Source organism: Crinia signifera, chromosome 8 (genome assembly GCF_055691185.1).
Source record: "Crinia signifera chromosome 8, ASM5569118v1, whole genome shotgun sequence".
Taxonomy (NCBI): Eukaryota; Metazoa; Chordata; class Amphibia; order Anura; family Myobatrachidae; genus Crinia; species Crinia signifera.
Window position 1 is genome coordinate 133450519 of NC_139224.1, and position 24278 is coordinate 133474796.

General features: G+C 43.0%; 1 protein-coding gene across 6 annotated transcripts in view; it reads left to right on the forward strand.

Annotated features, from left to right (window-relative positions):
* Nucleotides 1-24278, forward strand: part of CACNA1E (calcium voltage-gated channel subunit alpha1 E) — a 643532-nt gene that overhangs the window by 438246 nt on the left and 181008 nt on the right. The window lies entirely within an intron of this gene.

Here is a 24278-nt window from a genome sequence, read left to right on the forward strand (position 1 = left end):
AATGTGAATAAGAGGCACTACATTGTCACATAACATGAATAAGGGACACTACTGTGGGACTAATGTAAATAAGACACTACTGTGTGATGTAATGTGTATAAGGGACACTATTACTGTGTGTATTAACTTGAATAAGTGACACTACTGTGTCTCTTAACATGAGTAAGGGGCACTACTGTGTAGTGTAATATGAATAATCAATACTAATGTGTGGTGTAACAGGAATAACGGAGACTACTGTATGGTATAACATGAATAATGGACATTACTGTGTGGCATAACTTAAATAAGGGACAACTCTGTGTGGCAAACCATGAATAAGGGGTCAAACCGCATGGTGTAATGTGGATAAGATAAGTTTGCACTAGTCCCCTAAATCAATAGTACCCTCAATTCAATTTTGAATATTTTGACTACTGTATATTGTTTCCAAGCCCCTTCCCTGTAATACCCCAAGTCTGTAGTAAAAATATGAGGGGTGGGGGGCATCAATGTTCTTTCTGGCACCAAAATGTATATTTATTTCTCTGCTTAAATCTGAATTGCAGTGTAAAAATAAAGCTGTCTAGCATTTGTGGGCTTCTTGCAAAAGTAGCCAGTATGTACCCTGAATGCAATATAATAATTGTATTGCACCCCTTGCAATGCAACATGACTTGTCCAGGTGCAAAGTTATAATCAAGCAATGTTTCCCATAAAGCCATGCAGTATCTTGTATTTCAAATCCAGCGGCATATATATATATATATATATATATATATATATATATATATATATATATATATATATATATATATATATATATATATATATATATATAGGGGTCTTGAGGACCGGCACTTAGAACATCCAGTAAAAATAAATGGTAAATATATATATATATATATATATATATATATATTATGCACGTTGCACGCAGGCCTCTAAATCCCAGGGGGGCCCACACCACATCACTGTACAGTAAGCGGAGCAGGAGCACTACAGAGATCTGCGCATGCGTAGTGGAGTCTGAGGGCTGTAGTGCTCAAACTCCACAATGCTGTACTGCTGACTCTAGTGCGTTCCTCAACTCCCAGCAGAGAGGAGGGGGCTCGGCCAGAGAGAAGGCTGCACATCTCTAAAAAAGGTCCTTGCTCAAACCTAAAGCACACACGTGTGAAAGCAGAGCATCTATGCCAGAAGGTGGCCAACTCCAGTCCTCGAGAGCTACCGACAGTTAACGTTTTCCAGGTCTCCTCACAGAATCACAAGTGCAGTATTTAGCTTTTAAAATGTGTCACTCAGTAATGAGTGCACCTGTGTACCTGCAAGGTGAACTGGAAAGCGTGAACTCGTGGTAGCTCTCAAGAACTGGAGTTGGCTACCCCTGATCTATGCAATATTGAGCGGCAATATTTTGATAAATGAGCTTCATCATTTTATTTGATGTTTGTAAAGTATATTGCACCAGTATAGACTTATGGAGGGATTGCTTGTCTGCTGTAATGTATTCCGCGGTACCTAACTTGCATATGTTATATTAAATTGACTGATTATGTTTAAATTAACCTAGTAGTATTTGAAAGCTGCGGCTGTTCCCTAACATTAAAGTCATAGCCCCCTGGTTCTTTATCTTTGACACCTATTTTACCATTGTGCTATCTCACGAGTTCTGTCACTGGGTATCGCTTAATTAGAAAATAAATCTGCTCAGCTGCTCATTAGCATGGGAAATGCCAGCCCCTGACACCACCTGGTAAGTCCGTGTTTCTTACCAAGAGAAAGTGTTATGCTTCATGAAAATCAGCATTTAGCTGGTGTGGCCTTTGATATTTTATCTATTTAATTTAACAAATAGGTGTCCAAAGCTGCATAAAAAGTACCATTCTGCAGCTGAACATTGAATTCAGAAATGCCAGAACTGTTTTAAATGGGACAGAGGGAAAAAAGAAAATACGTATACAATACCAAAATTGCAAATAGCCTAATGCTGGGTACACACCAGGACGACTAGGGCCCGATCCCCTCAGACTAGGGCCCGATCCCCTCAATCTAGATCCAATTCCGACCAATTGGATGTAGATTGTGTGGTGATTGGGCCCTTTTCTGTCCTGGTGTGGACCGATACCGATCCGATGCGCGGTCCCACGGGTCGGTCGGTCGTTATTGAGATCCTACCTGCTGCAGGTAGGATCTCAATGACGACCATACAGCCGGGTGCGGGTCACCATCGGATCGGACCCGCTCACGGTGCACATCGTGAGCGGGTCGTGCCCCCCCGCGTCACCGTGAGCGGGTCGGACGAGACACTGACGACCCGCTCACGATGTGCATCGTGAGCGGGTCGTCCTGGTGTGTACCCTACATAAGACGCCAAAGCAATTATTTATGTAATGTTGGGTTAAAAAACTTTGCATTTCTGATTGTGCTCATGTCCAACATTTAAAAGGGCAGTCGTTTTACTAACAAGACTTGGCAAGTAAAAGCATTGGCCTTTTAAATATCAATCATGAAGTGTCAAGGTTGTCCTTTAATGGTAGTGGTGGCTGACTTCCGAGGGGTTTCATACGGTGGCAAACGACCGAGCGGGTTCTAGCGGGGGCAGTCGGGTGATGGTACTATGACTAAGAGGTAGCATGGCCTAACACAGAAATCCACAATACATTGCATTAGTGAGATTAATGGTTGCACATATATAATTCACAGTACATTGGGTTCTACATGTGCTCAGAGCCTAAGCAGCTTATTGCTGCCTTCATTTACCTAGCACAACTTAATAACTTGTCTGCCAAGTACAAGCTTATGTCTATAAAAATTGACCAAGTACCATGATGTCTGTCCCCTGATGGCTTAACATGTCCAGTATACCACCTTATTTTGTGGTCAGGAAAAGGGTTAGCTGTGGTGGATGGTTGGGAAGGTGTTCAAGTGGTGGATTGTTAGGGGATGTGGAAACTAGCCAGCTTTGCCCCGATTAGGATGCCATTGTTGAAAATGCCTAAAAGTGCTAAATACATGCAGGGGAGGATTGGGAACAAAATTTGACCCGGTAAAAATTTCTATAAGTGGCCTCATGTGGGTGGCACCAAATGAATTGTAGGCAGGGTCAACAGCAAAATAGGCTGGATAAATGTATCACTACACCTGTGTGGAATCTGTTGATTTCAATATGATTGGCAGTCCAGTGGCCCCAAGACGTATAAACTGCTGTGCTAAACCAAAAACCTCCACATTTTAAATAATACCATACCTCCCCATTAAGACTGTCTCCAGACCCCAAAACATCCATCAAGCTGCCAAACAATTCATTACCATAATCCCTGAATATAACAAATATCTCCACCCCCTCCCCCAGCGGAGCCCAGAAACACACCAGGAATTGTTACATCCCCAGATAGCACGGACTCCTATCCCTTTAACAAAAGTCACAATAGATATAGATGTTTTGCAGCATTTGGCACTCTGCTCTGTGACCGAGCAAAGGTTGTTTGTGTGGGAGACAGGGGGGATGGGACACAACTCTGGGCAGGACTACATCTTTTAAAAAACAATCACTGGTCACACAGGTGCCTACTCTCCTGGAATAGACAGGAGGCTCCCGAAAATTGGGTCCCCTTCCCACCCCCGCCCACATTCAGCTGGCTCCTCCCCTGCAAACCCTTCCTACACCGGTGAAATACCGGTATTCCCTGTTTTTTTGGGAGGGAGGGGGGCCAGAACTTCCTTATGCCCAAGAGCCCAAGTTTTCTGCAGCCAGTGCAGTGGTAACAGCCTGGTTTAAGGCTATGTCACCATGTGGTATCGAGAGGTCCCTGTGGGCTGGCCATAGGATTTATTAAGATTTGTTTGAGATTAGGTCCATGCTGGTAAGCGTCATATGTGGTTTGTGATGGCTAAGCTTCAGACTACTATCTGTGGCTAATATAGGCCGGTGTTGGGGAAGACTTTGTTGAATTACATGAGATACATGATTATCAAATTAGTGAACATCATGCACTTGCGGTTAGTATGCTTTGGATCCCTATCAGGACTGGCACTTTGCTTACCGACATTTCTCTTAGCTTTAGTCTATTTGAATTTGTCCAACATCTCTAACAACTGAATGTCCCTTATAACTGGATCAGTGTTGTTTTTAATAACACACATGAACTGTGATACATGTGCCAGTTGTTAGAGGATAAAAGTGTGTTCCTGTCTGTACTTATTCTGTAGAGGCAAGTTTGGAATTGACCAGCTTGAATGGTGATATTGATATCAAGAAAATTAATTGAACAGTCATCAACTTAGTAGTGTATGTAAACTGGATAGGATGAGTGCTGCTATTGAGGATGTCAATCATATCTTCACATTCCGCAGAAAGATGGTCCCCTAAGGGACAAATAGGTGCTGGTGGTGGTTCAAATCTCAGCTGCTGTGCAAAAGTGGGGTAGTTAATCCCACAAACAAGAAAGGAAACAAAGTGGTGGCACAGCGCTAATTTAAAGAGGAATAATAACCATAACAATAATCCAATGATGGAGATAATGGAGAGGGAGTTGTATCAACTCCGTTCAGGAAATGACCCCTTTTGGGTGTCTGAGGGAATCAATGTGGTGGGTAGTGACTGGATCCAAGGGGGTCTCAATGTCCTGTGGTCACTGGGGATTGGACCGCACTGTGCTTCAATCCGCTGACCTGCTTTTGTTTTACTTGTCTGGTATCCACCAAAAATGTCCGAGAGTGGGTGCAGTAGGGTTGGCTGGGGGCCCAGGGGGATTGGACTGGACTGGAACAGGTGGCTATGATGGACAAGCTGCACCCGGAGGAATTCCTCTATCCGTAGTTCCTGTTAATGGAAAGTCTCAGTAGGTGGCCAGTGTGGTAAGGCTGATAAACTGGTCCAAAGAGGAGTATTCCCAGCGGCACTGGTGGCAGTGGGGGGTGATGCAAGGTGGCTGATTCCAATCATGAAAATAGAGGAGTAAACCTGACGCGTTTCACCAGTTCAACTGGCTTTATCTACCTTTTATTTGATTTGATTTATATGTCATTTTCTATGTAATGAATTTTTATGTGTGTTTTAATTAAAACTAATTCTTAATCCCATGGTTATTATTCCTTCTCAAACTAGCGCTGTGCCACCACTTTGTTTCATATCTTCAAATTCCTCCTTAGATCCCTTCCATAGCAAGAAAATGCCATCAATGAAGCATTTATTAAATTTGATATGCTGATGACTTTATCGACAAAAATAGCCAGTAACTGCAATAACAAATTGTGGGCTGAGATCATTGGCCTGTCTGGTGGTTGAATGTCAGATATGTGGATCTTTGGTGTTGTGTATAAAATAGGACACACAGGATGTTCAACTGTAAGAAAATTAAAGGTGTCCATGTCTATGGACTCTAGAGTTACACCTGCTTGTAAAATATTATCAACTTTCATTTTGAATGTTGTATCGGATTAGAGGGTACGCAGTGGTAAGTGTTGGTATCTGCTAGTTGGCGCAGAATTTCAGTATGGTAATCTATCCAGTCCTGAATGACAACTGCACCCCCTTTGTCAGCTGTAGGGTGGCCGAACCTAGGATCGGGATTGGCGGGATCCTGGGATTTGGCCCCAAAATCACCAGGATTTCAATCCCAGAATTGGAGTTTCCAATCCTGGGATTTCAGGATTAGACTGTGGATGGGTGGATTCGCCCGCCGGGAAACCGGGCCTATTTCCGGTGGGCCGGTTCAGAGTTGTCCGCTTTCCCCCCTGGCTGGGCCGCAGACCATTCTACTACAGCGGTTAGCAGCCATGGCTGCAGCCACCAACTTCTGGCTGCCCAGTGCCCACAGTAAATATGGCTGCGGCCGGGACCAGTGTGAAGATGGCCATGGGTCGCTCTTGTGTGACATCACCACGTGACCCAGGACTGAGCAGCAAGTTCAACGTGGGGGTGGGTGGAAGCAGCCACAGGCAGCATGGCACCGAAGCTGGGAAAGGGCCACCAGCATTACCACCACCCCCCTGGTCATTAGTGTTTGCAGCCCCCCCCCCCCAAAGCCAGGTTATTATCAATAACACCAGCCCCCTGGGCTGCTTCCAGATTTCTCCCGGGCCAGATTTAGGTACCAATCCGCCCCTGGCACAGTCTAATGCTGGGCAGCGCATGAGCACCCGCTCAGATGCTGCCTGGGTTCCTCCATCCCCAGCTGAACAGCAATGCGCAGCATGACCTTCAGAGGTCATGATGCACAAGCCACACTGACCGTCTGTCACCCGCCCAGTTCCAGACCGACGGCCACACCCACCCGGCTCCCGGCTGCACCGGCATATGTATGTAAATATGCGGGTCGACTAGGGCAATTTTTTTATTAGGGAAGCCAATCCAGTGATTCTACTATTGAGCATTTTTCAAACCCGAATCACGAGAGTGAAAAAAATGCCCCAGGATTGGCTTCCCTTGTCGGTGGGTCTTATAATCAAATGATGATTTCTTTTCAATTTTGTAAGTGCCTTCTTTTCAGGCCGTGTGAGGTTGTAATGCACTATACTGTATATTGATAATTATTATCTATTCAGTCAAGTTACTCGACTTAAATACAGTATGTAGTCCCGTCTCCAAATACTTAATGCCTTGTTTTTATGGCTATCTCGATTGCGCATGTACAGTCTAGCTTTAATCAATAGCTCTATAGCTTGCCTAGATCTCCGATCACAAGTCATGACACCGAATTTATACTATTATGATATATTTTTGCATGACGCACGCATTTATACTATTATGATATATTGTTATTGCAGACCGCTGGGCAAGCTTATATAGCTTGCCCAGCGGTCAAGCTATATGACTGCAGGTCCACTATGTGACTGCTTAGCACTGTTGTTTGAGGAACCTGTTGATACTATAGGAATCTGCCTGAACCCTTTCAGGACATTCCCCTTTTCCCTGTTTTCTAAAAAAAGGGTTCTATATGGAAAATGACTATGTTTTAGATGCAGTCATGCATCAAGATTGAGATTTCCAAAGGATCCACTCTAACACTTTTCATACTGGGTCTAATGAAAGTCCTATGACATCTGGAGTTAAACACCCTTATTCAAGGTTAAGTTACCTACGGATAGTTGCCCCTGAGGAAGTCGTTTTAACGATGAAACGCGTTGGGTTTCCTTATACTTGACCGAAATTGAATTAATGACTCCGCACAGGTGAAAAAAAGTGTTTTATTGTATTTTTAAAGATATTTTGTATTACAACTGTTGAACAGTGATTTGATTGTTACTATCTATGATTTTGGTGGTGGACAATTCCGATTAGGGGCGCACTTTGTTTCTTGCTATCTATTCCTTCCCCATCTCCCCCACTAACAGGGGGGACTAACTTAGTTGCTGTCCACTCACTATATTACAGTGCATTGAAAGGGTATCCCCTCTTCTGTTATATATATATATATATATATATATATATATATATATATATACATAGAAATCCGCACTCCAGATAATAGTTCATCCAAGTAGTGCTCACTCCAAGGCACTGGACCATCACATAGAAATTTTTGTAAGGAGGGTACTCACCAATTCGCAGTTAAAACTTCATATTTATTCAAACCTTTAAAATATTGAACATCAGGTGGTTGTCAACGTTTCGGTCCGCATTTCAGACCTTCTTCAAGACAGACAAATGCAGCAAGAGATCTTACTCCAATATTCTCTATTACTCTATTGGAGTAAGATCTCTTGCTGCATTTGTCTGTCTTGAAGAAGGTCTGAAATGCGGACCGAAACGTTGACAACCACCTGATGTTCAATATTTTAAAGGTTTGAATAAATATGAAGTTTTAACTGCGAATTGGTGAGTGCCCTCCTTACAAAAATTTATATATATATATATATATATATATATATACTGGTAAGTATCAAGAGATACAATGCGGCGGCACTCAATGGGTTAATCCTCTAATCCTCAGTAATAAACTGGCAGACCGACAACTGCTTATGTGATCTGACGTTTCGGCATTTATTGCCTTTTTCAAAGACAAAGCATACATGAAATATAACATACATTATAGAAGGTGACACCCTTGGTCTGCGCCAGCGCCTCTATGCCCGCCTCCCCTGCTGGTGCATATGGCTGACGTCATCAGAAGACTTCCTCAGTACAGCATGCCGCTCTGCCAGGGGCGTTGCTATGCATACCACCGGACGCCTACAATAAACAAATGTGCAAATAAAAAACAGTTAAACATGATACATGCAGCATATGTCAAGTAATCACAATATCCACTGGTTAGTAATACTATTGCAAAGTATTAACTATGCAGATCGCTTGTTGGGCAGTAATTTAGGAAAGGCTTGCAAAAAGATCAGTGACAGCATGAAGCTAGATGCAATGCGTAGAGCTATATTAACCCTTCATACGCAATGGTTGAAGCGATGCCAAAGGTGATATTGCAGGCTTCAGCATCTAAAGTGGCAACTCCAGCAGAGTCAGTGGAATAGTTATAGAAAGCAGTTCAATGATGAGTATTCATTAAGTCCAGCAGGGGCTACAGCGTTCAATTAAAAGATCCTTCTCGCCTCCAGTTGCAATCATTTCTTTTCACGGTCACCACCCCTTACATTGGTGGCTACCTGGTCAATCATCTTGTACTTCAGTGTTGGCAATGAATGCCTGTGGTCCCAGAAATGTCTAGAATCTGGTTGTTATGAGGGATCACCCTTCATGGGCATGTTTACTTGGTGAATGGTGCATGGCCATGTGTTCTTTAAATGTCCTGCTGGTCTTGCCTACATAGATGAGCCCACACGGACAACGGATTATGTAGACCACATATCTACTTGAGCAAGTCAGGAAAAAAATAAAAAGGGCAATGAGAATTTGGGAACTGATTCCCTCAAAGGCATAATGCGTTATAAATATATTACTGTATAATATTATATTGTGGACATTTACTTCAGATTCATTTTATACATTTTTAAATGGCTACTGTATGCTTTGTTTGGATCCCTAGAGTGCACATCCGGTCTTATTGACTCTATATTGGCTAGATCCCCATTATTGATTGCCTATGCTATTTTTGTAAACCGGTTGAGACTCCCTGATCTGATTTGCTTTATCCAGCCTGATATTTAATCAACTATATGGCGATTGCCTTCAATATTTACTGATTCTACCTCTTGGGACCTTTTATGCATGATTACAGCACAAAATAAGCCTGTTTCTATTTGATGATTTACGCATAATTGTACTGTTACAAACTACTTCTCTCACCCCTGATGAAGTCATTTCAGCAACGAAATGCGTTGGGTCGCTATACTTTCTGGAAGTCTACATTACTGCAAATTATTCATCAAATGTATTGAATTTTTATTAAATACCATTATTTTATCAAATATTGTGTATTTGTTGCTAGCACACTCTGAAACTATCTCTTTCCCTAATATATATATATATATATATATATATATATATATATATATATATATATATATATATATATATATATATATATATAATGTATTTTCGGCACTGAGCTGCTTTTGTGTGTTTTTCTGTACCAAAGCCACACTATTTTTATAATTTATTTTAGACACACATATTAATGGATGTTTATGAAATGGAACATGCCGGATCTGATCTGGAATGTATGCATTTGTACTTGTTTGCCAGATGTCTTTGGCAGCATTCCAGTTGAATGCATCTATAAACACATTTGTATGCAGTCACAGATATCATCCTTGAACATATTTTTTTCTATTATTAATTATAACAATATTGCAAAGATAAAAAAAAAGAAAATAAAAAGGACAATGCGGATTTGGGAACTGATTCCCTCAAATGCATAATGCGTTATAATTATATTACTGTATAATATTATATTGTGGACATTTACTTCAGATTCATTTTATACATTTCTACGTGGCTACTGTATGCTTCTGGGAGTTTGTATAGTATACCATATATACTCGAGTATAAGCCTACTTTTTCAGAACATTGTTTATGCTGAAAAAGCCCCCCTCGGCTTATACTCGAGTGAGGGTCCCACTTGAGTCAATAACTTTTCCCAGTTTTTTGTTGTGAAATTAGGTGCCTCGGCTTATATTCGGGTCGACTTATACTCGAGTTTATACGGTCTGCTGTCATAGGCGAAACAGTGGGGTGGTTTGGGGGTGGACCACCCTTCACCTTATGGAGCTGCTGGAAGGGGGATGAGGAAAGCGTAACCTTAGGGGCACAGAGTCTCTGTCAGAATGGGAAACACGCATATAACATCCCCCATGGCAACAAGTATAAAACCCCTTGCAATGAGCATGTAACCCCCTGGCAATGAGCATGTAACCCATGGCACGAACAATAATCCCCTGGCAATAAGCATGTAACTCCTGGCAACCAGCCTGTAGGTAAGCAGCACTTATGTGACATAATATGTAATAGGCATTACGGTGTGGCATAATATGTAAAGGGCATTAAGGTGTGTGGCGTAAAATGTAATGGGCATTACAGTGTGGCATAATGTGTAATAGGCATGATGTTGCATGGTATAATGCGTAATGGGCATTACGTTATGTGGTGTAATGGGCATTACGGTGTTTGTAATCCTTGCGCTGTGTGTCCAAGTGGCTCTACTTGGCACAGTGTGTCTAAGGAACTCTAGCCAGGTCCGCTAAGAGGTATGCTGGGCCTGGATAATTTTTGAGGTGGGGCCTAATCGCGGGAGGTTTTGCCACTTCCCACGATTAGGCCACTCCCCCAAAATGCTTACGGTGGGTGAAAAAAGGTGGGGGATGGTTATTGCCCACCTCAGCAGCAGCACACACCTACAGCATGTGCTGTGCTGACAGCAGACTCAGCATGAGCTCTCACGCTATTAGTGACACGCTCATGCTGAGCCTTCTGTCAGCAGAGCACATGCTGTAGGTGTGTGCTTCTGACGCTGCCCGGGAGGGACGAGGGGGGAAGGTATGGGGGGAAGGGGTAGAACCAGGGCCCTCACTGGGCCCCTCCACTAATCCCATGTAGCTAATACCTGCCCCCCCCTCTCACGGGCCCGGAATCTATCTGGCGCATTGTGTATAAGTGGCACTACTGTGTGGTGTAATGTGAATATAGAACACTACTGTTGGGTGTAATGTGAATTGGTACTATTGTGTGGCTACCCCCTTCCCCATGAAGCCTCTCCTTACATTTTTGGCATGTGCCTTTGGTGTGCACCAAATGTATTATTACTGTGTGTGTCTCGGGGTGGGGGCAACAAAATGTCTAGTTACTGCACTGCTGCTACTGGGCACTGCTACCACAGACATTATACACCCTTTTTAGTGTGCGCCTAGTGCCACGTGGGCGTTCATAAAAGCCAGACTTCCCGCCTGCCCTTGCTGGACACTGCATTGCCTGCCCTTCTCAGCCACCACATGCCACTCTGGCTCCTGGTCGCCATTCCCTCCCTCGCAGTGATGCCATGCTCTTTTTTTAATTATGAAATCTGGAACTGGGTCCACCCATTACTTTCTAGTTTCACCCATGTATGTTGTGTATATTGTATTAGAGTATATAGTGTAGTGTGTGTATTTCATATGTGTTTTGTATGCCTTATACATTTCTTTGCACTAAAACCAAAAAAACTGCTAGAATCAGGGCCAGTGAAAGATCTTGGTGGTGGGTGGGAGGTTTGGGGGTTTGAGTACCCAGCTTCCCCCCCCCCCTTTTTCCTGCGCTGCAGCTGGACCTTGCAGTGGTGGTAGCAGTGGATCCACTGCAGCGGAGTGTGGTTAGCAGCTTCAGGAGTTGCTGAACCTCGGCAGAGGTTGGCAATTGGCATCGATGGGGGAGGGGAGCAGCTGGGAGCTGCGGGTCTTCAGCAGTGGCTGATAATTGGCATCAGCGTAGGAGCTGTGGGTCTTCAGTAGTGTCAGGCATCTGGCTGGTAATTGGCAGCGGTGCGGAAGTGGGGCAGCCAGCAGCTGTGAAACTTCAGCAGCAGCAGGAACTCAGCAGCAGAGGTGAGGGAGTCGGTGCAGATGTATAAATATGTATTGTATTTTTATGTATATACTGTATGTGAGAAAGACTAGAGAGTCATACCTTTTAGCATAGTCACTGTTAGTGTATCCGTTTGTTTTGTGAGTAGCACCAGTGGCGTAACTATAAATTTTGCTCCCCCCTGCCAAAAAGTTTGTGGCGCCCCCTGGGCTCCTCTCCAGCGTGTTTCCCCAGCAGAGAAGCTGAAGCAGGAGAGAGGCAGAGAGGCACGCCCATCCTTAACACAGTACCCAATAGCCGGCTCTGTGTACAGTCAATTGATTCAGTGGGGGGATTTGTCATCTCTGTCATGGCTGACTCGCCTCTGGTGCTCAGCCAGCAGGCAGCGGCAGGCAGCAGCATGTCAGTGCGTTGAGTGGGTGCTGGCGCCCCCACACAGACCCCGCTGCCGCTTGCTCCCCCAAGCAGCTGCTGGGGCTGCCTTACAGTAGTTACGCCACTGAGTAGCACTAGTAATAAATGTTGTGATGTTGGGCTTCAGAAAGGTCTGTTTTGGACCAAAACATTTGCTAGGTATGTGAGCAATAAATGGTTATTTTCTTACATTTTGCTTACATTATATTAATCTTTTCTTCACTGGAATTCTGGCTGGGTAGCCTAAAAGGCCTATACTTAGGACACGCGGGCATGTACTGAGGCTCGAGGAAAAGAAATTCCGTACTGAATTAAGAGGATTCTTCACCATTAGAGCAGTAACATTCTGGAACTGAGGGGCAGATTTATTAAGCTTGGAGAAGAGATAAACTGGAGATAAAGCGGAGAAAAGGTAAAAGGAGATAAAGCACCAGCCAATCAGCTGTGTTTGAAAAAGACAGTTGGGAGTTGATTGGCTGGTGCTTTATCTCCTTTTACCTTTTCTCCGCTTTATCTCCAGTTTATCTCTTCTCCAAGCTTAATAAATCTGCCCCTCATTGCCGGTGGGGCGGTTACAGCAACTACAGTTAATGAATTTAAATCAAAACTGGATACATTTCTGGCCACTAAGGGAATCCTATAGATATGACTTGCTCAAGTCAGTAGTTACAAGTCAGATAGGTCGAACTCGATGGACTGACATCTTTTTTCAGCCTTAATTACTATGTTACTATGTAACCCCAATGTTTCCTTGAAGATGTGAGTACATATTTACAATTGGATATGCATATATATTATATATGAATAATGTGTTTATGTATATATATATATATCTATATATATATATATATATATATATATATAGATATATATATATATATAGATATATATCTATAGATATATATATAGATATATATCTATAGATATATATCTATAGATATATAGATATATATCTATATATATATATATATATATATATACCTACATAAGTTCTTCATTAATTGACCCTGCATATGTGCAACGTGAATGCTGTGAATGCGCAGTTTTTCAATACTTCATGCTGCAAATTCTTTGACTCGATTGGTTGCTATGGTTGCCTAGCAGAAGGGTGGCCAAATCTCCTGCATGCCCCCGGCCTTCCTCACATCTACCCCCCTGGAAAATTCCCACGATTCGCAGGTGTATGTGGAGGGGATAAAATGAAACGATTTGCTTTATTTTAGCCCCCCCAACATACACCCGCACATTGATGTAGGGCTCCGTCCCCGCCCCCCTTATGGCAGCTGAAAGTTTCCATTGGACCTTTTTCTGGTCCACACGCAATGCTAAGAAATACGCAGCATTGCGTGTGGATGAAACGCCCCTTGCTTGGTGAATTCTCCCATACAGCTGTGAATGGATGTTTTGCATAAACATCTGATAGAGGGGATTATTCTGGTTCACTCCTTTTGGCAAATTCCTTCTTCAATGGACAAACCATGTGCACTGCGGGGGGACAGATGTAAAATATGCAGAGAGAATTAGATTTGGGTGAGTTATTTTGTGACTGCTTTATTTTTACACTGCAGTACAGATCTTACTTTGAAGTAAAACCCCACCCAAATCTAATTCTCTCTGCATAAGTTACATCTACCCCACCTGCAGTGCACATGGTTTTGTCCATTTGAGAAGGAATTTGCTAGAAGTAGTGAACCAGAATAATCCCCAGAGTCTTTATATTTTTGTGAAAAACATCTATAACTGAGCTGCATGCACAGACCCACCCAAATTGAATGATAGCTTTCAAAATATCACCCAATGTGTATGCACCTTAAGTGTCAAAGGCACAACTATAATAAATCAGGTATAATAAATTAAAAACATTAATACCGTATATAAAATGCTAACATTGCTTTATTCATCCTCATAATCACTGGTCTTAAATGTATTAGGTTTTTATTGTTATTTTTGTACTATCTTGATAGTGCCAAGCAAGAAATGTGATTTTGTAGGATAGAAAATCCGTACTGGAGGAAAATTCTGTCTCATTCATACTGTTCTTGCTACCGGCTTCTCTTGCATGTAGCAGAAGACATATTTTACAGACAGCAGGGCAGTACAAAACATGTCATTTCTCTATATCCAAACTGGCATATGGAAGTGTTGGAAAAAACCTGATAATTGAGATTTCTCAAATAAAGACAGTTAATTAGAAAAGCCTTAATTAAACACATGAACAACATATGAGGATGGCATTGTAAAACATGGTCAATATTAGACACCGTTGACTTCTCACTTTAACTCCTATTCATAAATGATGTATTTATTTATTAACAGTTATTTACAGTATATATAGCGCTCACATATACCGCAGCTCTTTACAGAGAAAAATCACATCAGTTCCTGCCCCAGTGGAGCTTACAATCTATATACCCTACTACCTACACATGCACACAGACATTCTAGGGTTAATTTTTGTTGGAAGACAATTAGCCTACCAGTATATTTTTGGATTGTGGGAGGAATCCAGAGTACCCGGTGGTAACCCACGCAAGCATGGGGAGAATATACAAACTCAGCACAGTTAAGGCCATGGTGGGAATCGAACCCATTAAGTCAATGCAGTAATGGTAACCATTACACCGTCCCTGCTGCCATTTGAGATCTTTGTGAAATGATGAAACATACCGTACTCTACATTCAGGCTGTGTGTATAAGCTGCATATGAAACATACAGTACTGTACATTCAGTCTGTGTGTATAAGCTGCATATGAAACATGCAGTACTGTACATTCAGTCTGTGTGTGTATAAGCTGCATATGAAACATACAGTACTGTACATTCAGTCTGTGTGTATAAGCTGCATATGAAACATGCAGTACTGTACATTCAGTCTGTGTGTGTATAAGCTGCATATGAAACATACAGTACTGTACATTCCGGCTGTGTGTATAAGATGCATATGAAACATACAGTACTGTACATTCAGTCTGTGGGGGAGATTCTCTAAACTAAAAATGTGGTAAACACCCCGTTATCAGGGTTACCGCGACGGGAGGGGCATCGCCAGAAAAACCTGACAATGCCCCATAGAAGCCTATAGGCTTCTACCGCGACCTACCGCCGCCCCGCACAGCCCCCCGCCATCCCGCACGACCCACACTCACCTGTGTCTGGGCAGCACAGAGCTGTGCTGCCAGGACCTTTGACCTCCTCCTTCCTGCAGTATGATCCTCTTCCGGGTAAGGGAGGGAGGGGGGAGCCGTCAGGACCCGATGGGACCCGGCGACTCTCACCGTAAAGGACAGCTCTTAAGGCAAGAGCTGTCTTTTGCCATATTTATCGCATATGTTACAGCATATGCAATAATTATGTATGCCAAGGGGCGGCGAAGGGGGGCGGAGCTGGGCTGCGGATGTGTGAACATCCCACCCTGTGTGTATAAGCTGCATATGAAACATGCAGTACTGTACATTCCAGCTGTGTGTATAAGCTGCATGTGAAACATACAGTACTGTACATTCAGGCTGTGTATATAAGCTGCATATGAAACATACAGTACTGTACATTCAGGCTGTGGGTATAAGCTGCATATGAAACATACAGTACTGTACATTCAGGCTGCGTGTATAAGCTGCATATGAAACATACAGTACTGTACATTCAGGCTGTGGGTATAAGCTGCATGTGAAACATAAGTGTAACCTGTGTTTAGACTGGTGTCCCATCCACCAAGATATGTTATTATGGTATGCAGAAAAATATGGAAATAGCTGAAATCCTAACTACTTCTGGTCACAAGCATTGCAGGTATGGGAGACTCAACCTGTACTACAATTAAATGTGAAAAAAATAGAGCAAAAGCTTAATACATTTATTGATATACAACAATAAAGTCTACAGCGGTTATGTTAGGGTGGCAACCAGCTCCTGAATAAGTGATTATAATCTCTGCCAGTGATTTAGCTTGTTCCTAGAAGCTAAAGCACTTGCCTGGCATGGTCTCATCAGATGCAGCCACACCAGGATTGGCTGATGCGACCAGTCAGAAACACCCAGTGGGTGCAGGTGATAGATTAACTTCCTAAAGCCACCAGTCTCATACCCCTTTTGCACTGCACTTCAGACCTGGCTAATGCTGGGTTGTGTCAACCCGGGTCAAGGTGTGGTGTGAAAGCACCAAAGCTTTCACGTCGCTATGCCAGGGTCCGACCTGACTGCATCCCGGGTCTGGCATTTTTACATTAAACCATTATACAGATTGTGACCCGGGTTTACCCTTCTTATAATGGGGGTCAAATAGCCGGGTTGGTTGGCCCAGGTTATAAGAAGGGTTAAACCCAGGTCACCCCCAATATAATGGGGTGCAGCCGAGTGAGACCCAAGATCGAGATCCCAGGTGAGACCAGGCTTAGCTATGTAAAAGGGGTATCATATGGATCTCCTGGCCCCTCTGTACCCACAGCTCCTCCCTTAGTGTGTCCTGATCACTGTGTCCTGGTGCCCCCAGCCCCCCACCCCAGGTGGCTATTGCAGTTAACATGGAGAAGCAACGCTTGAGGTTGTGCAGCTCCAGCATGTCCTGATGACTTTAGCCAGCCCAGTGACACCCCCTTCCCACCTGCATAACTACAGCTAAGTGCACTGGCAGCCATGGTTCTGTCACTCCTCCACCTGTACCAAAGACTAGACAACCCGAAGATAAGAGCAATGGATACCATTCTGTTTATACTGTAGTTTCTGAAGAGGGTTTGATCATCTTCCACTGCAGTGTATATTTGCTGTGTACATTGGGATGGATGCAATGGGTAAAACCAGCTGGCTAATGAGAATTGATACCGCTGTCTTTGCCACATACTGTAATGGACATTTGTATGGGGTCATCTGCTAGCAGTAGGGGGTACATTTACTAAAATGGGAGTTTTATTGAAGATGGGATTATTGCCCATAGCAACCAATGAGATTCTTTCTATTATCTTCTAGAAGGTGCTATTTAAATAAAAAGTAGAATCTAATTAGTTGCTATGGGCAACCTCCCATCTTCAATAGAACTCCCATCTTAGTACATTTACCCCTAGGAGTGTATCTTCTGTTCACTTCCTGTTTTTCTCTAAAGCCGAGAACACACGGCTGCGATAGGGGCTGATATCGCTGGGAATTTGGTCGCTGGCGACCATATTGCCAGTGATGGGAGTGTGCCCCGGCGATAAATCGCCGTCCGGGTGCGCGCTCGCGTTTTCAGCCCCGTTCTAATTGCTGGTCGCAGGAGCTTGCTCCTGCGACCAGCTGATTACCTCTGCGGCACCGCCGGCAGAGGTTTCTTTTCATCAGCGACCATCTCTGGTCGACGATGAAAAGGGGGCATTGAGCAATATATCACTCGCTGATATATCGCCCGGCAATATATCGCCGGACTATAAATCTCCCAGTGTGTATGCACCCTAAGTGACGTTTCCTCAGCTTCAATGAATAATGTAACCTGCCATCATTCATTAGGACTTCTCTATGCCCCCCAACAGTGTGTAGTGCTATTTAACTAAAAATAGAACCACAGGGGAACCTCACTAACCTCCCATTGTACCCACTCCCCCAGCACAACAAACACTGGGTAGAAATGATATGCTGGCGGATCTTTGTTTAACAAAAAATCATTTGAAAAATAATCATCAAGTTGTTAATTAGTGGAAACTAAATACAGAGCAAATTGTTAGAGAAGTGTCTGCGTGTTCATTTACAGTACCTGGAAAGCAAGTAAGGTTACGGTTCGTGTGTATGAGAATGATGTATTTTGCCTATTGATTAGGATTCTTATATGCTGTATAAGAAATGTGTATGCCAAATAGCCATACAATTACATGTGATTGAAATGTAACTAATGAATGTATCGGTCTACAAGTCAGATGTAGGGCTGGAAGCAGTGGTGGAACTTGTGAGTGTTGGGCCCAGGTGCAGTAATATAATTTGGGTCCCCTCCTCTACCCCGACTCAAGAAGTCATTGCTGGTCTGGGCAGCAATGGGCCCTTTAGTCCGCAGGGGCCCCAATGCATTGCACCTGCTGCACTAATGGTAGTTCTGCCTCTGGTCAGAAGGACATTTTTTTGGTCCCAATACTAGGGGGCATGGCGTATGTATGTGAGTGCGTGGCCACACCCCATTTTGAATTTTGCTAGCACTTCATATTAGGGCTCTTTAAATTATCAGTGATCACTGAATGAAAACAATAATATGGACAGACATTAATTTGCATATGACACCCTCTCTCTCTCTCTCTCTCTCTCTCTCTCTCTCTTTCTTTCCCAGAAACCCCCTCTGTTCCTGTCTCTCCACCTTTCTCTCCATGACACCTTCTTTCTCTCTCCCCACCTCTCCTTTATCTCCATGACACTCTCACTTTCTTGCTCCTGTCTTCTTTCTTCCTCCCTGACAATTTCCCAGTATTTCATTTCACTATAATATAGTCACTCTCTCACTGCACATCGCAGTAGAGTCTTAGCACTAGATGGCTCGGACTCTACTACATGTGCAAAACTCAGAAGAAATGGCGCTGTGGCCAATTTTCGGCGATTCCAGCTGATTCTGGAGTCCCGCGATTCCTGGCTTCATCGCGGGACTCCAGAGGGGTAAGTATTAAAAAATGGGTGCAGTGTGTGCCCCCATGGGACTCAAGGCCCTGTGTGCACCGCACACATTGCACCCATTATAACTACGCCACTGAATATAGTGGGAAATAAATAATGCACCTTTCCAATTGTCATCTTACAAAGCAGGATTCCTAGATGCTATCTGCAACCCTGCTTCTGAGATCTGCTTCTGAACAGTGTCTTCTCCTGGTCCAAAATGTATGACTGGGTTTCAGTGGCAAAGGCAGGATATTTATATTTTCAAATATAATCCAAAATCTCCCTCTTTGCAGTGCATTGGAATAAGTACGGGAGTCTGGGGGAGTGGTAACAGCCTGAAAATTGGTGTATTATACAATGGATACTGTATGGATTCCAGTATTAATATTTAACAGTACAGATGGTCTATAGTATAGGCTGCTTTGTGCATTTAAATAAGATAAGTGGTCAGGAAAAGGTTAAACATATCAGAATAAATAAATTAAATCTACAAACATAATAGAATCAGTACTGCACGTTCTAAGCCCACTTCATGGTAAGGCTCCTGTCTCTTCCTCCTGGCAGCTGCTCTCTGGTTCTTTGCAATGTTTGAGGGCTCAGATCCACACATACAGTAAATGTGGTAGAAGAAGCTGGTACACCGGGCATGTGCAGCAGTTCTGCTCTGTCCCTTACACTGCATGATGTGGTGACAGCTCTATTGATCATATTAATATACCAGTGCTATTGTTGACATTAGCCAAGAGGAAGGGGGTTTCTGAGCAAACAGAACACCCCCCCCCCCCCCCGGTGAATTTTGTGGACGGGGGTATTCAATCTTACAGGCTGATGTGTGCATGTGTTGGGGGGGGGGGGGTAATCATCATTGCGTATTAGCAAGGTGCTGAGCATCTACCCAACATTACTCCACCTGCTTGAATTACATGATAGATTGAGGTTGATATAAATGATGGTTGTTAGACGGGTATAGGCTGTTGTATTACGGGGGTATAAGGATTACAAATTGCCATGCCATGTGTTTGAAGTGTTAGCCTTACAAAATGAAGAACTGTTGCTAAGCACTCAGGTCGGGCTCTCATGTGCAGAGGGTTTGTTTGAGATACATAATTATAGGAGAACATTTTCCTTGAAGTCTGTTAGATGCAGAGTAACAACGATTATTCCGGATTGTTTTTTTTTCATTTTATGTGTATAAAATTGATTTTAATTTATTATTAAAGAACATTCAATAGTTGTAACATTTGTTGTATAGTTAATATCTGCATTGTTATGCCAGGCTTTAATTGAAGGTCTAGACATATGTATAATGTATTGTTTGTGCAGCATCAAATGGGAAGATGTTATAGGCATAGCCACAGTCACCTCTCTGATTGGTCTAGTTACCAACGGAGGATAACACTATGGTAAGCAAACCAGCATCCAGAACTGGAGAAAGGATTCCACATGTGCAGCCAGCGGGAGATTATTTAACAACAAGGACTGATGTGGTACTCGTATCACTGCAATTCTTCTGCCACACAGGGAGACAGAGGGGGTTATTTTGGTTCACTCCTTCTGACAAATTCCTTCTTAGAAGGACAAAACCATGTGCACTGCAGGGGGGCAGATGTAAAAACAGAGAATTAAATTTGGGTGAGTTATTTTGTTTCTATGCAGGGAAAGTATTGACTGCTTTATTTTTACACTGCAATATAAGTCTCACTTTGAAGAAAAACCCCACCCAAATCTAATTCTGTCTGCACAACTAACATCTGCCCCACCTGCAGTGCACATGGTTTTGTCCATTTGAGAAGGAATTTGCCTCTAAGAGTGAACTAGAATAAGGCCCAGTGTCAGAGAGAAGGAGAGTCAGTGTCAGGTAGAGGGAGGGAAAAAGAGAGACAGTGTCACACATGGTAGTTAAGCCACCAAATAAAACCATTCATTAGTAGAATCTTGCACAGTGCCCCATTGAGAAATAAAAAGTCTTATATCCAAATGTAGATGAGCCCCAAAGCCGTTAGTAAGAGCTACTATACTTGGTATAGTGATGGGAAATGGTGCTGATGTTTCACTGTAAATGCATCTGTCTCTCATTCCTTTTTTCCCAAAAAATCTAACAGTGTAATGTGGGCTAGGTGACATGAGGGAGATTGCTAGATTAATGAGGGAGATTGCTGCTATTTTAGGGCGTCTCTTGCAGAATGCAGGAGGGGAGGCGACTCAGTTATGAAATAGGTGCATTTACTTACTCTCCCTTAATCTCTGTGGGGTCCCAGTGAAATGGGCTTAGTGGGAATGCAATGATTATTACAGAATTGTGTCATTTTGGCCAGAGTGGGAGCAGCAGGTTATATTAAAGCGGATAAATATGGATGACCAGCAGTGAGGATGCCAGCGTTTTGGATACAGACACCAGCATCCCAAAGGAGGAAATCCAGAATGGGGTATATTTGTGTCCTTACATCTCCTTCCTCGCAGCCTAACCCTAATCCTATCCCTCCTGCTAGTCTCACCACCTAAACCTATCCGTCCACCGTGCGGCAGAATATATCCCGTATTAAAAGGCAGTTGTCCAAAAGTGGGTGCTTCCATGAATTCTTTAGGCAGTTGGGTGGGGTTTTTCTTCAAAGTGAGATCTATATTGCATTAATGCTGCAAGGATGGTACCTGCAATTCTTACCTGGCATGATGTAAGTGTGGTACTTTTGTTTGCTATTAAACATGCTTTAGTTACTGTCTGGTCATGAAAAAACGTTTCATCACTTATTTACAATGCTATAAATGTGTAAAGGCAAAGTGGTAAGGCTTTAAAAAATTACTGATCACTTGGCACACATATACAGGAAAAATGTTGTATGCGGCATTTATTGGACTGCGCTGCAAATATTTTATAGCATCTCACATGTTTTACAAGATAGATCGTGACAACGTAAATAAATATTGGTGAACCTAAGGTAAGATAATGGCTCTGTAACCTGTCTCGCTCCAGATATAAATCAGTTATTTTCTACAGTATTATCTAACTGGCCTAAAACCAGTGAAATTGTAATGACACTGTAACTATGTAACTGTATCCCGTCGATAACATATGGTCGATGTTAACAGTGTAGACATGGACAAAATGCTGACTCAAGCAAAAGTTTGACATGGAGATGTCTGACACATGAAAGGGTTGACATGAGTTTTTTTTCCTCTTGCCGGGTACACTGATTTGGAGTCCATGTGATGAAATATAAAGCCCCATACACATTAGTCTATATGCTCTATAAATAATATTGGCAGTGTTTTCTTCTGAACGCCCCGGGCAAACAATCATACCTCCAAACATGACACATTCTAGGAGGGACAAAATACTCTGGGGCAGATTTATTAAGCTTGGAGAAGAGATAAACTGGAGATAAAGCGGAGAAAAGGTAAAAGGAGATAAAGTACCAGCCAATCAGCTGTGTTTGAAAAAGACAGTTGGGAGTTGATTGGCTGGTGCTTTATCTCCTTTTACCTTTTCTCCGCTTTATCTCCAGTTTATCTCTTCTGCAAGCTTAATAAATCTGCCCCTCTGTTCCTTGACATCTTTGCCAGTGGCAGTTGCAGAGGCGGAGTTGCAGCACAGTCCAAAATTCAAATAGGGGAGCCACACCTACTGCCAGGGAGCTTTAGACAGTGATGTTTGGCCGTGATAGGGGTGGCAGTGGGTGTAGTTCCCCTGGTTTAATTTTGGACTGTGCTGCATCCCTATATCTGCCACTGCCACTGGAAAGGAGGCCCGGGAACAGAGCATTTTCTCCTTCCTGGAAAGGGTCATGTTGGGACGTATGTGATATTGAGTGTAAACACTGATTGATAGTGGTAAACGATATTGTTCAGTGACATCATTGGGACTGGCAGAACATTGGTGTTGTTGGATGTGTAGCCAAAATCGTCCTGCGTTTTTAGAAGATTGGGGTTGTTAACATTGCACAGGAGCGCGCATCATTAACGATATTGAGTGCACACACTAGGGGGGAAATATACTAAGCTGGGAGTTCTATTTCACATCGGATGTTGCTATTTCTTTCAGAATCTACTTATTTATTTATTTCACACATTCTAGAAGATAATACAGTAGATAGAATCTGATTGGTTGCCCATAGCAACATCCCATGTGAAATACAACATCCATCTTAGTAAAATTCCCGCTAGCTGTTTTTTTTTTTTTTTAAATATATCATTCAGAAGGGCCATCTAGTGTGTACAGGGCTTAAAATTGACAACAAAACATGAAAAACCATCAGTCAGCCACTGCCGATTGCTTCAAAGCTGGAGCGGCCCATGCCTTTCAGGAGAGCTGCTCAGTCTGAGAGAGCATAGGGTTAGTCTGAGGACTGATGTGTAGTCAATGTTCTCGATGTTTGGCATATATCAGCGATACATTTTGAGATTACATTGCATTTAGACTTGAGTTCAACTCTTAATCAGGCCTCAAGCAGTTTATAAAGACAACGTGACTTCTGACGCGTTCTCAGTGGCGTATTAATAATAATTGCAGTGTGCACGGTACACACGGGCCCTGAGTCCCAGGAGGACACATGCTGCACCCATGTTTTAATACTCACCCCTCCCCACCATAAAGGCCTCCTCCTCTCTTAAAGCGCCCCTGCGTGTTCTCAATTGCAATCTCCTGATCTGACTTTGTACTGTTGGGCAAAATGAATTAAACACCGGTCCATCAATAAGATATCAATAAGATAACTGTGCCAATGTTATTACTGTTTACTCATGGAAACACATAAAGGTCTTGCACACTCAACTTTAACATTTAACATTTCTAGGAAGCTGCAAAAATGTGATTAACACAAATTAAACATTTGAACGGATGTGCAATTTTGCTATTGGTGAGCCATTTCTTATCTGTGTGCAGTAAATATAGCCTTGCTTAGATTTATGGGCAGATATACTAACACTTGGAGAGTGAAAAAGTACTGACCAGTTGGCTCCAAACTGTCATTTTTAATGCAGACTGTAACATGGCAGGTAGGAACGGACTGGCTGGTACTCAGTGGCGTAAGTTCATCCCAGTTGCCCGGAGGCAAGGTAAGTACTGGTGCCCTTCCCCCCCAAATAGCTCATTCAGTAAGGTGTTTGTGTCCAGTAAGGTCATGGGTCTAATACAGGGTGTGACACTTGCAAAAATGATGTTAGAAGGGGAGTAAGCTACATTAGCAATATCAGCTTCTTTCAATTAACTAATTCAAACTCAAAGGGAAGGAGAGGTGCCCCCTTGGGAGCAGGAGCCCGGCGGCAGATGACTCCATTGCCTCCCAGAGTTCTGCCCCTGCTGGTACTGTACATTGTAGTTTATGTACTGAACCTTGG